We start from the raw sequence: 15,702 nt of genomic DNA on the forward strand, positions 1-15,702 counted from the left end.
GAAGAGGAGACAACAGCGTGAACAACGAATAACAACCTGAACATGAACGGCAAATAAATTCTAATCCAGCCGCACGGAAATTACCATAAAACATTCCCGCAGGAAAAGTGGAATGAGGAGAAGGTGGTTTCAGCCTAAAGAAGTTAACGTTCCAGGTCACCACCTCTTGGGAGCCAACGGTAGGCTTTGAAATTTTCCACCTCTTGTAAATTATCCTGGCTTTCCAATGAATAATGCATACCACCTACTCCAACATCTCCCAGCGATGGCTTAAAGGTATTATGAACAAAAGCGAGATGGCAAAAGGTACGATCCTACAACTGTTGCAATATAAAAAGTTCATAGTTTTAGAAGTGATAATGAGCCGACTCCGCTTGTGAACGGGACAAAGGCTGAAGAAAAAGAAGAAGAGTTTTAGGAGTGATAGTCATCAAAGTATTATGCAGTAGAGAGGCTAGAAAACTAAATATTTTCAAATCAGCCAACCAGCTACTTGATCCACTTAATCGAAAGTTATGTTCACGAGGAAGTAGGGTTTCTCCAATATTCAGTATTAGGACCTATTCTTTCGAGGTTAATATAGGATTAAGTTCCCATTCCTTGTGTAAGGTAATAGGGAACGGTGATCGGTTTTGCTGATGACCATATGGTAGTTGTAAATATCAAGACACGCCGAAATGCACTTCAACTGCACCTCAGCTTCCCGAGTAGCTTGACCTCCCCTCCTACTATTCTCTGCCTTGGGGCGATCCACTCATAGGAGTACTACGAGAGTAGTTTCCACTGTATGGAGTAACCAACAAAGGAATTGCCGCCCTTCCTCAATATATAACTAACCCAATACCACTTCCACTTTCTGGGCCTGTTAACGTATCAAACGACATCCAGATCGATACCACCGTCGGTAGAACCATGTTGCTAGATATACGAATTGACTAATGTATTCAATACTCCGCTCATTAACGCAAATAGAGAGGGTACTATGACCCGTCAGACTGAGAACGTTGGTTTTGTTGGTGTTTACCTTCAGTGGAACTCTACTTGCCTGTCTTTCCAAATCCAAGGCCATTTGGTGAAGCTCCATGACCCAGTGAGAGAGTAAGCAGATGTCATAAGAGTAGTCGAGGTGTTTGACGAAAAATGTCATGGTCTACAGACATCCTCCTTGCTCACCGGACAAGACGGCACGAAGAACGTCACCGGTAGAAAGCAGAAATAATATCGGTAACAGGATGCAACTCGCTCTCGACCGCAAATTCCCTTGAGATTTTACCACGATGAAGTATGTGACATTTTGTGACATGATATGCCGCTCTGATAATAGCTATTAGTTTCCCTGGAAGCCCCATCCTGCGTAAAGCACTTCAGATAGACCCCTGTTCACGCTGTCGAAAGCCTTCTCGGCATCGATGAGAAGCAGGTGAAGCGAAGATCTAAATTCCACACACTCTTCCAGAATGATCTTTAGGGTGTTGATTAATCAAAAGATATCCAGAGCGGAAAGCAGGTGCTCCAGAATTATTTTAGATACTTTCTCTATGATGGCAGGAAGCACGCAGTTACCCCTTCAGTTACCGCACTCAACAGGGGAGCCCTTCTTTGGAATCTTAAGGACCTCCCCTTTTTCCGCTTTCTGGGGACGGTTTTGGATTTCCAGGATTTACGTACGAGTGGAAGTAGCAGCTCTAGAGAGCAGCGATAAATAACTCATCGAGGAGACCGACAAACTTAATAGCTTTACTCATTTTCCTTTTTTAGGGATATGGGACTCCTAAATCTGCATCGACTTGATGCCAGACCGGACCAAATGGAGGAATCCCAAAAAAAAAGAAATTGTTTAGCTCCGACCAAACTTTTGGTCTGAACTGTAGGCGGATTTGCGTAGAATATAATTCGCACCCTTGTCGTATTTTGCGAATTATAAAAGCTAGCGCATAACATCTGCGAGCCGCTTCAGTCACGCTGCTCCCAGGGCAGAGGTGAGGCAGCGTCTCAAGAGTTGCCTCTGCCTTGGTAAGAAACCGGAGCCGTTTTCGCCCCTCTTTTAAACCTTACTCAGCTTAAGTGCATTGATGGCCAATCTGCCTTCTGCTTGACGCAAAAGCCAAAATCCGTATGTTAGGATGACCATTTCATCGACAGGAGGCGGAACTTCACCGGATGGTGGCCGGTTCAGAATCGCAGTGAAGAGTTGCTTTCACGTCTTCAGCTGCTCGAATCGTGGATAAGGAGCCGACAGTTAACGTCCCTCAGAGTATCATCGAAAGGTTCGCGATCACATGCAAATTTGGCGATGCGGTATACCCTTCAGCTGAAGATGCGGGACAGACAAACAATGCATAACGACTGACCACGAAGCATTATCTGTTCCATAGATAAAAAGAGGGATATCACGCAGTGCAGTAATTGTAGAGATATCACGTTGCTGAGTACCATCTATAAGATATTCTCCGCTATCTTGCTAGGCCGGATAGCCTCATACGCCCAAAACATCACTGGCCCATACCAAAGAGGCTTCACTCCAGATCAGATTTTCTCTCTGCGACAAGCGATGGAAAAACTTTTAGTCTTTCATTCTCTATTTGGACTGGCAATTTGGGAGGATTTTTTCTAATGCGGGCAGAAATATTTATTTTGTGCATGGACACTGTGCTGCTCGTGAAAACGGACGCTAGCACATCGTTCGGGGATTCCACGGAATTTTCAGTTGAACTTTTCACCGGTTTCTGCACAGTGGTCTAGTCCAGAAAAAGGAACGTTTTCACGTCGGCCTCATGCCAAGCCGCGCCTTCTACGGTGCAGTGCGGCGGAGGTAGTACAGTGCGTTGGCGAAGGCGAATTCACCACTGCAGTGCGATCGTGGCTCATGCCCCCGATGTGTCGCTACAAACTAATAAAATATGGCCATCAATAACACCATCCTTTTATTGACTTTAAAGTCGCCTATGACAGCATAGCCTAAGAGAATTCGGTATCCCATCGAAATTGATAAGACTGACTAGGCTGATCCTGACCAATGTGCGAGGCCAGCTAAAAGCAGCAGGATCACTCTCGAGACCATTCAACATCAACAACGGTCAAAGATCAATACGAGAGGCACCATCCTTTTTAAGTCCACCCAACTACTGGTCTACGCTGACGATATTAACATCATGGGGAGAACAACCCCAGATATACAGTCTACCTTCATCCAGATCGAGTAGGCGGCGCGAAGTGTCGGGTTGCACATTAATGAAGGCAAGACGAAGTACATATAAATAGATATTCCTCGGACACTTGGGTTCTTAGCAAGAAAAATTTCGAACACTTGGCCGCGTTCGAGAGGAGAATCATCCGAACAATTTTAGGCCCCTTACATGAGGATGGACGATTACGTAGCCTACATAACGACGAAATCCATAGGCGATACCACGAACTTCTGGTTGTGGATAAAATCCGGCTCAATAAGTTGCGGTGGGCGAGTCACCTAATTTGTATGGATGAGGATGATCCAGCCCGGAAAGTCTATGGTAGAAAAACAAAACGAAACAGACCCTGCCTGAGACAGAGTGATGGCGTAGGTCAGGGCGTCACAACAACAAACTTCTTTTTGTTACGTGGAGACTACGTTGAAATTCCCAGAATTTCACACCGTATCGAAGCTGCGGACGCTCGCCAGCTTGACGCACTCAAATTAATGGATAAATAATCGATGTGAAAACCCCTATATCCGAACTCTGGAAGTTGACCTAACCTGAACTTTCTAAAAAAATATTGCAAATATGATAGGAAGTGGAGGAGTAGAAGGACTGGCTCTTGGAATGATCAAAAAGGCTCCTGAAACCAAAGCTTGGTGGCTGGAAAAGGCGAAGGTCTAATCGATTGCTCTCGTGGCACTACAATACAAAATTTGAAGGCAGCACAGTCCATTTCCAAAAGGCACCACGTTAAGTGCCATCTGTGATGAATGTAAATATGAAATTCTTAAAAAACCTTCCCAATGGATCCCACATTGGGCGCTATCTTGAATATTCGGAAAAGTTTAGGAATTTTAACATGCGCTTTCATATTTGAGACCAACAATTAGAATGGTCTTATTCCTTGGTAACATACGGTGTAGAAATCGGTCTTGGGTGAAATTTTTTTACTTCCAGGGGAGTCAGTCCGAAACCTAGCAAGGCTTGCGAAAGGCTGCCGAATGAGCCAACTGCTGAGTTCCGAACTTTTTGAGCTTCATCTCTGGTGTTACGTTCTGGTTAACTTCTTATGTTTCATTGACCTTCGTAATCGGCCAATTTCTGATTTTTAGAGCCTCAATTTTGAGGTACTAAGTATTGGAGATTATAAGTTTCGAAGCCACGTCAACAATCACGACGGACTTGAAGGCTTGTAAGCTCATAGGTGGCCCAACAATCTCATTATCCAAGCGGTCTAGTTTTGATCACTGTGACCCTTTCCTGCAAAGCCACTTCACTGCCAATTTACAGAAAACATGAGTGACTTTCTAATCAGAAATTTTCAATTCCACATTCTTAAAAGACTAAGAAAATACATCACTACCGATACGATCAGCTGAAAAACCCATGTCTCATTTTTCAAGTAAACTGCATGAATGATTTATGATGATTTTTTCCATCGTCAGAATTATGCAACCCAACCATTAACATCACCACAAGCACCAATACAGCCAAGTATCAGGGAAGAACATTAATTTTTACTTTCACTTAAGTGTTTCTAGCTATTACAAGTTCCCCATGAAATTGCAGTGCTGAGAAATAAATTATCGTAGATAGGGGAGCACGAAAATAATTAACCCAAATTTCAAATTTGGTACTTGGAACCAACATCTTGAAGACTCTGCAAGATGAAGAGATAGATGAGTTCGTGGAGGCGTGATGCGCACAGGTAAAAGTAAAAGAAGACCCAGATCAATTCGAAAGTGTGAATTTCATCGGATAATCACTCTAAAATGGGATGAGTTATTGTGGGAGCATTTTTTTGGAATCTATTTTCGATCACGATTTATCTGAACTTCTACTCCAAGGAAAACGCTCGGAGTTATTGCCAGGAGTAAATCAAAACTTTAGCACTATAATTTGGAATCATTAATATCCAACCTACTTGAAACTCCCCCTCCGTTCTATAAGAAAAAGATCTTCAATCTTTGGAAGACTATAAAATCTCCCAGCAGACATCCACTCTGACCTTGCTTTATCTAATTATCACGTACTTTGCCGGAACATGGATGTTCTGTACATAAATTTTTTTTGCTGTCTGTGAACATTGTACGGGCAGTAAAGTATGATAGTAACTCACTTGTTTTATAATTATTACAGAAGATAGTGTACGTGGCCATAAATAGTTGAAATTTGTAGTTTACGCCAAAATCGGAAAGGCACTTGTTGGCATAGAGCGATCAAACATATGAACATGTGCGCATGAAGGTAAACTGCGACTGGTTATGGAGTTTCTGGAGATACTCTTAGTGCTGAGAATACAATGGTAATGAAAGGCTTTGGGACACTTTTAATTGTGGTTTAGTCACAATGGAAAATGTTGTCTCTTTCAAGGATCAATTATTTAAGTCTGAGCCCCAGTGATAAGGATTTCGCAGTATAGACAGAACATTCATTCAACTAAATCCAAGACCTATTAAAAGTGTTTATTGCTGTCCCTTTTGTGGATGTCTTACGAAAGAGGTTTCTAATGTTCGATGTTCGGGTGGTGCTCCTTAACGTCAGAAACGTCTTTAATTCCGTAAGATGGAAAGACATTCTAGGCACACTAGACAATACTTTCAACGTCCCGAACTATCTCTTACGGACATTGAGGGACTATCTGAGGAACCGCTCCCTGCTCTATGAAACACTAGAGGGTCAAGGAGGATGGTGGTCACGTCGGGGGTAGCGCAGGGATCCATCCCCCTCACTCCATCCCACCTCTGGAACACTACCTACTTAAACTCGACATGCCAGAATTGTTGTTGCTGGACGCACTGTCGAACAGGCGACGGGTAAGCGGATGGATGACTACTCATGGTTTTAACCTTGTACTGGAAAAAACCGAAGTAGTCATCCTGACTAAAAAGAGGATTCCCACCCTGCGTCCCATATCATTCGGCGAGTCGATAATCGAGTCCACATCAACAGTAAAGTACCTCGGGTTGATTCTTGACTCAAAGATGAGCTTTTTTGAGTAAATCAAAACAGCAGCAAACAAGGCTGCAGCTGGAGTTTCGGCGTTAAATAGGCTAATAGCAAACATTGGGGGTCCTATGTCTAGCAGGCGACGTCTCCTGATGAGTTCAACGCAGTTTGTTCTGCTCTACGGCGCAGAGGTATGGGTTGACGCTCTTAGCAAGGAGGTATATCGTAAACGTCTAGCGTCAGTACAGAGGCGGGGAGCTATGTGGGTGGCGTCTGCGTACCACACTGTCTCCGAACCGGCCGTGAAGGTGATCATGGGAGTGATCGCCGTTGACCTTCTTGCTAAGGAGCGTCAAGCCATATACAAACGCAAGGGAGATGCGCCAAGGGAGGTCGTTGCTCGCGAGGAACAACAGCGGACTCTAGACGAGTGGGAGCTCTCTTGGCAAAATGAAACTAGAGGCAGATGGACTGCGCGGCTTATCGGCAACTTATGTGTGTGGTTGAATCGGAAGCATGGTGAGACTGCCAACTTTCTTACTCAATTGGGCATGGAAGTTTTTAGTCTTACCTGCACAAGATTAGAAAGGCGGAATCTCCGGATTGTGTGTTTTGCAATGGAGTTGTGGACGACGCCTATCCCATTTTGTTTTCTTGTGGAAGGTGGGATGGGGTTCGTCAGCAGCTCTATTTAAACACAGGGGATCTCTCTCCAGACAACATTGTGGAAGAGATGCTGAGGACTGCTGACGTGTGAAACCGTGTTGCCCATTACGTTCGGGCCCTTCTCGTTGCTAAGAAGATAGACCTCGACCGGTGGAGTAGCGGGATGGCAAGGGGTTCCTTGAACTAACAGTTCCCTTCGTCCTCTCCCCTCCCGTTGGTGAAAGGAACTTCCTGATTTGAATGTTCCGCAAGGCGGGAGAGTTCGGAGACTAGCCCGAAGTAATGTGACAAACGGTTCCAGGCTAGCTCTCTGACGATGGGGAGGTGTTTAGTTGGTAGTCCGACGACGTACCGAATCGGGAGTCCAACACTGTCTGTGTAAATGCGTTGACCTACCTACCCCAAAAAAAAATTTTCGAAAAAAGCAATGCAGAAGCTCCATAGATACAGTTTCGCGAACATTGCGAAGACATGGATCGTGTTAATCGTTATGATTAGCAGACGTCGAAAAGAAGATAGAAGTATATCGAAGTCTGACTATCGTGTCTGTAGGGCTACCTTAAGCCAACCATTCCGACCAGATGTGTAAACGAAAAGTGTTCGACAGAGTAACTAATCACCAAAAAACAGGGGCGATAAAGAAATGCTTAGCTTCTTTGGAAACTGCAATGAACTTATGGGAAATAGAAGGACCAGACGATCATTCTACACATGGCCGAGAACGACCTAGAGGATAGAGCTATCCAAGAAACCTAAAAAGTTGGCGAAATTGACCGTGAGGGTCCGCCAGCAACGACTGAAGCTCCATAAAAGTGCTCGATCGACACGTTCTTGCATTAATACAAAATTAACGTGTCTATACCGATGCGTCGGTCCGGACTGGATTTCAAAATTCGCGAAGACCTACCAAAAAAAACCATAACGCGAGCTAAAACTGAAAAATACAAAAAATGGTTCGACTGCCTGCGTGGAGCTGTAAGTCTCCGGGCCCGAGTGCCGCATTCGAGAGAGAAGATCCACGACAGATCACAATCCCGATCATGGTTTGTTCTGCCTCAGATCGTGAGTAAGGCGCGGCTCCTGAGGTTCCCTCTTCCTTGACATCTTCAGACCATTATTTCAGAGGATATCCCCAATAAGGTTTTGCAAGGAAAAAGAAGAAGAAGAGAGAGGGAGGGAGGGGGAGAGAGTATCATCCACCCCAAACAAAAAAAAGTTCGAATTTCCCTTTCAAAATCACTTTGAGAGTTCGTGGTTGCTTCTAGGGCTGGTGTCGTCGCGCTGAGTACGAGTAGCAATGAATCACGCTTCCTGCACTACCGAACTCTCTTAAATCACTCGCTGTTCCGCGGAACGGGCGCAGATCAAAATCGCTTCAGCCCTCTTCTCGCTCCAGCATTGACCTTCATACCTTCTGTGCCACCTTCTTGGATGCTCACTGTGATTTTCTCAACATCGGGCTGCGGAAACCACACTTTCGGTTTGTATTGTGATATCACCGACATAATTGTAACACCAGAATGTCCACCGATCACCGAAATATCAACGATATTCACATCAACTTTACATAAATCAGAAATGAATTTACGAACACGGACAATATCCAAAGTTGAAACACCGAAGAAACGACGGGAATAGTACTTTCCTTTGGATTTTAGAACTTCTGTGGCAATTAGTGCACACGATTTCACAGGATTTGTAATAATCGCAAATAAAGCCTTTGGAAAATTGTCCGCAAAGGCAGAAGTCAAATCGCGAACGATACCAGCATTGGTGTTGAACAAATCATCTGGAATCATTCCAGATTTACGTGGCACGCCCGCTGGGATAACAACTAAATCGGTGCCTTTAAAATAATCAGCAACTTGCTCTGCTCCAACGTATCCCTTTATGCTCCTGGCTGTGTCGATGTCAGAAAGATCGGCTTCAAGAGTCAGGACAGGGGCTGTCCTATACCATAAGATGCTCCAGTGAAGTTCTTCGATCGTTCCCTCCCATCTTCGCGGCTGTTTCAGGAGCCAACCCCAACCTTTCTCCTATCTCACCGGCCAGTCCAGCTGTTCACCCACGAACCGATCCTCATGCCGCTATGCTCGCCTTGAACTCTGTTGCACTCGCAGCAACATGCGAGTGTCAAAATCAATTCGCCCGAATGCATTCAATAATGTGCAGCCTGCGGGGAACATTAGGGTAATTGGCGGATGAGATTCCGCTCCCGTCGCGAAGCCACGGCCACTACAAACCCTAAGGGCTATATCTTCAAAATTAAATGGTTTCAAATTGAAATCAACCGTGGCTCAAGGGGGAGTTCACCGTCCAGCGTATTTGCTGAAAAATAGCGTATGATCTGTAACCGAAATTTTGTCATTTTGTTGCACTTCGAAACGCTAAATCATGGTTCCTACCACCTAAAATGTATATTCGCTCTACCTCGAACTCATACTATTCAAAAATAGCCTTCAACCCACATTCCTCACACTACTCACCGGTAAAAATCTTTTTCCTGCTACTGTATAACACAAACCTCATTAAAAAGATACTAAAACCAACATCTTGTTCACCTGCCAGACCAAACTGTTTGTAAGAATTCATTTCAATTTCTGATCACGTTATTATCTTCTACGATCGTGAAAATCTCTTCTAGGCATGTAGGAATTAATTATAATGAAAAACTTAATGGACGTTATATATATTACGATCATCTGTACAGAAGAGAGCAATTTTACAGATCAAGAGGATCTTTAGATATGAGTTTTAATATCTTTATCAGGATCTGAGATACATAGTACTTGTATTTGTATCTGATCCGGCTCAAGTTGAATCCGTGCTAAGATATACGTCTTCTTTTGTATATGGCTCCGTTGTTAGCTCCAGATTTAACGGAACCATTTCCCTAATATGGTGGCGCAAACAAAATATACGGTATATTATCAGGTTTATATTACATATAAAATCTTTAACTGTCTCTGAACAGTTTTTCTTTTTCTTTCAATGGTTTTTAAGGTTTTGTGTCTGCCACACGCATTCGAAAATTGTTGAATCGATTGTTGACGGGGTAGAAACCATAAAATCGTGTATATTTATTAATTAGGTTAACTTTAGACAGCCCCTATTCCTATTCCATATTCCGAATGGTGAAATTAGAAATTTTGGTGTAAATCTTGTCATTATTAACAAAGTTATAAAAAATTAATATTGCTCTCCTATTGACAAATTACTACAAATCGCGGGTTTGATTCAGTGCTCACCTTTTAAAGCTTGGCTAAAAGAAATTAAACAATAAACTAGAACAAAAAGCTGGGGCTTTAGTAATAAAGCTGGCACGACTTTAAGTGGGATTATTGACTAGGAAATAATAATTACCGGGGGGGGGGGGGGGGTGGCAGGTATACAACTGATAAGTTGTAAGTAAAGCAAACCTATTCAAAATAAGAAAAGCACCGGTCAATAAACATGTGCCGAGAATGCCACCCAATTTTGACGTTCTAGACGTTGGGAAGAATTAAGTTGAGGGGTAATTGATGGACTCCCTAAGGAAACTGTTCTTTAGCCTGAGAAAACTGGTTCTTGGCTCCACGCGTTGGTTTCTTTGTTGATAATAACCTATAGAGATATATGTAATTCGCACTCAATGAATATTCTATTCGCAGAAAGGACACATTTATTAGATCCGAAGGAGCTTAGATATTGAAATTTATTTGAATGGAACGCGTCAGCCAGTCTATTAGACGACACTTCTCTGTAGATTCATCAAATCTCTAGTGGCGAATATGGAAAGAACTTTAAACTGACCCCAACCATTAATGTTTTCTTCAGCTAGAACTAACGGCGCACTTCAAAAAATCTGTAAAGCGTGGCATCAAAAGACAAGATCTAGAAATATTGTAAACCCCTTAGCAGCAAGCGACACCCCTGAACAGAACATAATTTTCAGGACTTAAATAAAGTTTCCTTGCATGCTTAATATTCTCCCTCAATCAAATAAAAAAGAAAGATAAAATAAATCATGGGTACATTCAAGACATCAGGATTTTACCATTGGTCCTTTTTCAAAAAATGGGAGCTTGGCCCAAAACGAGAGATCTGTGAGCCAAAAAAGTGGGATACACGACCTCACGAATTGATCCGGCCAGTCAATAAGTGGACTCGGAATCAGGACTCTCTCCCCCTAAAATAAAGTTATTTTATCAGTGGTTATCCTGCACTTTACTACGCGATATGCTAATAAGCTACCAAACTGCAATGCTTACTCTGCTGGCAAGTCCATCTCCTCCTGTATTAATGATATCCTGCTGCATACCCCAGTTGCCAAAAACAAAATTCTTCTAAATCGTAGCAGCTGCCCTTGACATCAAAAATGCGTATGATAAAGTGGATATAGTGACCTTTGGTAACATTATGGCCAGTTTCAATTTCCCACCCAAATTTATCCTTTGGATCAGTAAGATAATAACCAAGAGACGACTCCAGCTTGGATCAGATCGGGTTAAAATCAAAAATGGCATCCCACAAGGATGTGTTCTAAGCCCTACACTTTTCAACATCTGCACAGTATCTTTAGACAACAAATGTTTTGAGAACGTTGAAGTGTTCCAGTACGCGACTGATTTCGTCATCATAGCGCGGATAAGAGCTGGAACCAGATTTCCAAACATTTACAAAGCAAGATCAATTGATTCGTTGCCGAATGTTATAAACTAGGGCTTCCACCCATCGTTGAAAATTTTGAATCCATAACCTTCAAAAGAAGTAGAATAGCTCATCTTAAAATCAAGAAAAACGGCCACATACTGACGCACGGTAAATCCATAAACTTTCTCTGTAGAGAAATAAAAAAAAGAGTATCGTTCTAAAAATTCTTGGGGGCTTCCGCCTAAAAAAAGCTATTAAACTTTATAGATCCCTTGTAAGACCTATCATCGAATATGCTGCCAACTCTACCATAAATCTTCCTCTGCATTTTGAAAATAAACATAACTATGTAACTGAGTGCAACATGAGGAGATGTCTCGACTCCCCCTTTCACGTCAGGTTTTCGCTCTAGCCAAAGAAGGACGGCAATTGCTGGCAAAGAACTTCTAAGGTAAAAAAAATAAATCTGGAAACCTTCCAACTAATGAAAGACAATCCTAACCCTCCATAAACGCTTCCAAAATTTTTTCGTCATCATAATCCCAAATTCCATCCCAAAGATCTCGGAAAATCTCCAGATCATCATCTCCTATGACGCAGATAGCACTGGCAGCAGGCCCTAGATTGCGGCTGGATATCAGAGAGCCGCGAACCTCCTGATGATGCAAGGCTTCTCGGTCCTAGCTTTCAACGCTTCCATTACACAAAATGAATCTGGCCGTGCCATGGTAGGCCCAGGAAAGGCTGAATTTTCACATTTCCCAATATATCAAACCACTATTAGGACCCTGAGGATAAGCAGTACCAAAGATGCCACAATTTCGGACTCTGTGCATGCACCATCACATTACCTCACAAATAAAATCCATGTATTTATTTCCAATCTCTTTTTCTCTGTGGTCAAAATCTTTTGGTGTCCAGCATACATTTCATACCCGCTAAATGAACTAGTCCATGCTGAAGCCAAAAAAGCACTAAGGTCTAGATCTCCAAAGGTCGTTGCCCCACCTCTCATCAATGTTATCAACACTATCCATTAACACTCTCTAAAGGAGTTGAAGAACAAGTTTCAGACTAAGCTCCGAACTAAAGGGCTATTACTTATAGACATTTATTCGGTTTCATCTACTGTAAAACCAGAGGCCTCACATCCCCTAACGGTATCAGAAGAAAAATGACTACTACTACTAGTTAGGCTCGGAGGATCCTACCTACTTAAAAACTAAAGGGGCCCTGGTGGTAGTGGCCGGTGTTGGTCAATGGGAGAATTCGTCGAGAACTCCCCGCAACATCGAGCACGTATGGATGCATCGTTTGAACCAGACTGGGCGAAAGTCCCAGGACATCAAGGGAAGTCGTGAGGGGTTTAGCTAGAATACCTATAGCTGACAATATTATGGGAACTACACTTTGATTTCCCGAGCCAGTGGCTCATAGTTCACCTTCTTCTCCACGTATTTCCGTTCGATGTTGCTGTTATGGGGATAGTAACATCAATTATATACGCAGAGCGACCCGTCTTGTCAACTAACAGTACGACAGGCTTATTATGTAGAGTATAGCGATCAGTCTGAACTTGCGGTTCCCAATACATGCTGTAAGCAGAAGTACTGCTTGCGGCTCATATCGGTAAACCGAACATGTTCCCGTGAACAGCCCATGCTTGTATGCAAGGTTTTATTGGATCACTTTACATATAGCATTATGCCTGGTAATTTATTGCAACGGTACAGCCAGAAATGAGATGGTCCAACGTCTCTAACGCCGAACAACACATTCTGCACTGGTCGTTCTCCACCCGTTCTTTCATGATGAGCTTTTTATGAGCTCAGGTGGCGACCAAGCCGTCCTGAATGGCACTCATGAACCCCTCCGTGTCAGCAAAGAGCTCCCCAGTACACAACCATCTGTTCGACAAATGCAAATCGACACGTGTTTACCGTGCATTGCCTTGGGACTTCCATTCATCGATCCACTCTTGGTCCGACTTCACCCCACTCAGATGATTGAAAGACCGATCCTTCAAGTTATGTGGAGTCAGCCCACAGTCTGCTTTACAGACAGCCGCATGCACGGGACTCGCCTGTTCTTTGCTATAAAAATAAGTGTGTAGCGAATCGACTTGGCGGTGATGTTGTGCCGTCACGTAAACCACGCCCCTGCCTCCGATGAATTGGATTCTCAACATGTCTAATCCAAACTCCATCCGAATATCACGACTGAACATGTCGATTATTTGCCGCAGTCTTCTAAGATGGTCGTCAGTGCAGCATACAACTTGATGTCATCTAAGTACATCAAATATATCAGTTCACACTTAGCACGTAGCCCATACTTTATTGCACAACTATGCCCTCTAGCATCATTCAGTACCGATGAAAGTGCCAAGCAAAACTAAGGGGACTCAACGAATCCCCGGCAAGATGCCCCTCCGTACACGGATTTGCTCCTCGGACAGAATGTTGTTAGTCTCGAGGTACGAGTAATCGGTCTTGTGTCTGCGGGGTCCTGCACCGTGTCCTTCTTAGGGATAAGGTAGGTAATCCCCGCAGTGAGGAAGGGTGGAAATTCCTCCGGCCGACTCATGATCTCATTTATGCTGTGTGACAACAGACTGTGTACGCTGGTAAATTTCTTATACCAGAAATTCTGCACCCGATCCAAACCTGGGTCCCTTCAGTTCTTCGAGCTGCTTACGGCTCGTCGAACTTCCTCTTCGGTAACATCCACAAAATTCATGCCAGGCGTATAGGCATGGCGGATGTCTTCTGTGGTGATCCACTCAGCATGCTGGGCGGGAAACTTCCAAAGTCCACCCCAATACTCTTTCGCTTCTGTCACCGGAAACTGCACTGTCTGGACGCTATGTTGGGATTCGTTGAGAGATGTGAAAAAATTCCGCTAGTTCCTCGCGTATGTTGCATTCTGGACATGTATGGAATAACTTTCGCCATATTGTCGTAACCGACTGCATATGATAGAAAATTTCTGCTTTAGTGTGTCCAGAATTTCAACTACAGGTGTCTCACTGGGGGTGGCATAGTTCCGGTAAACCCTCTGCACTTTATTTCTCACCCGTCTGCTGGCGTTCCAGACGAATTTTCCATGGTGGATCTCTTTGGTCACTCAAACTAATAACACGCTCTTTAGAATTTGACCCGAACCTTAGCGGAAAGCTCAGCTGGTGGAGAAGTTATAAAGCGATACTGGTCTGCGACTCGCTGCACAGTCACGTGCGTGAATTGCAGGAAACACTCGACGAATCTCTGGTGCAACAAGGGGCAGTAAGATGTTGTACCCGCCCCCACCGTTATTTCGTAGTAGGAGGGGATAATGAAGAATTTAATTTCTTCAGTCCACTTGATCCGCTGCCTACGCGAACCTGCTGAAGTGGTCGCTACAGATTGTGGCGAAACAGTTGCAGCAGGCGGAGCAATGCTCCTGGTCGTTGTGGCGCCTAGACGTCGAAAAGTTCCATGAGTAGCGGTTCCGCCGCCGTGCTGTCCATTACGGGAGCCCGACCCAGTCATCAAGTCAGATGACTCCCACCGGTTATCCGTACCGGACCTTAAATTCTTTCTTCTTCTCATATATGGATTTGCATTTTATACCTAACTGCCAGGTGTGGGGCTAACTTCCTCAGTGAGTAGTCTGCAAGACTGCAAAGTGCCTGCACTTTCCCCACCTACCCTAGGAGACACTGCGGTGGCGTACAGCCATTCAGACTGAAACGGATATTATTTTATTATTTTGGTATAGTGGAAGTCAGCAGCTTTTGAGTGGGAGCCCCACCCCACCCCATTTACATATGTTGTGAGAACCGGTAACGCAGTATGCTGCCGGCCCTTCTAAAAATTTTAGCCATTACTGGTTGTCTCGTTGTAATTCATACTGTTGTTGTTGTGCAGTTGGGTTCGCACAAATCTTTCTGAGAGCTTGTCCTCAAAATGAGGAACAGACCCTATTCAGGAATTGGTCTCAACTACGCCTGCACCACTTTGTCCTAGCTTTTATCTATTTATAGCCCTGCCAAAACTATTTTCTGGGATGCAGGGAGCTGTGACATACGACTAAAAGAAGCAACAGAATTCCACAGCTGTCAGCTCACGTATAACCCTTAACCTAATCCTTTTCCAAATATAAAACGTAGTTTATAACAGGCCGCTATCGTCACTGACCTTGTTATTCCACGGCCATGCTGGTTAGTAGCCATCCAAGATTACTAACTAAGAGGTGAAAATCGACTTGGTTTGGAAATATAAGCAAGGATTGTTGCCAA

The 15,702-nt window shown here is 43.8% G+C and overlaps 1 protein-coding gene across 3 annotated transcripts in view; it reads left to right on the forward strand.

Moving 5' to 3' along the window:
- The window catches only part of LOC119659507 (A disintegrin and metalloproteinase with thrombospondin motifs 9), a 246,084-nt gene that overhangs the window by 153,462 nt on the left and 76,920 nt on the right, over window positions 1-15,702 (forward strand). The window lies entirely within an intron of this gene.

The sequence above is a fragment of the Hermetia illucens genome, chromosome 6 (genome assembly GCF_905115235.1).
Source record: "Hermetia illucens chromosome 6, iHerIll2.2.curated.20191125, whole genome shotgun sequence".
Lineage (NCBI taxonomy): Eukaryota > Metazoa > Arthropoda > Insecta > Diptera > Stratiomyidae > Hermetia > Hermetia illucens.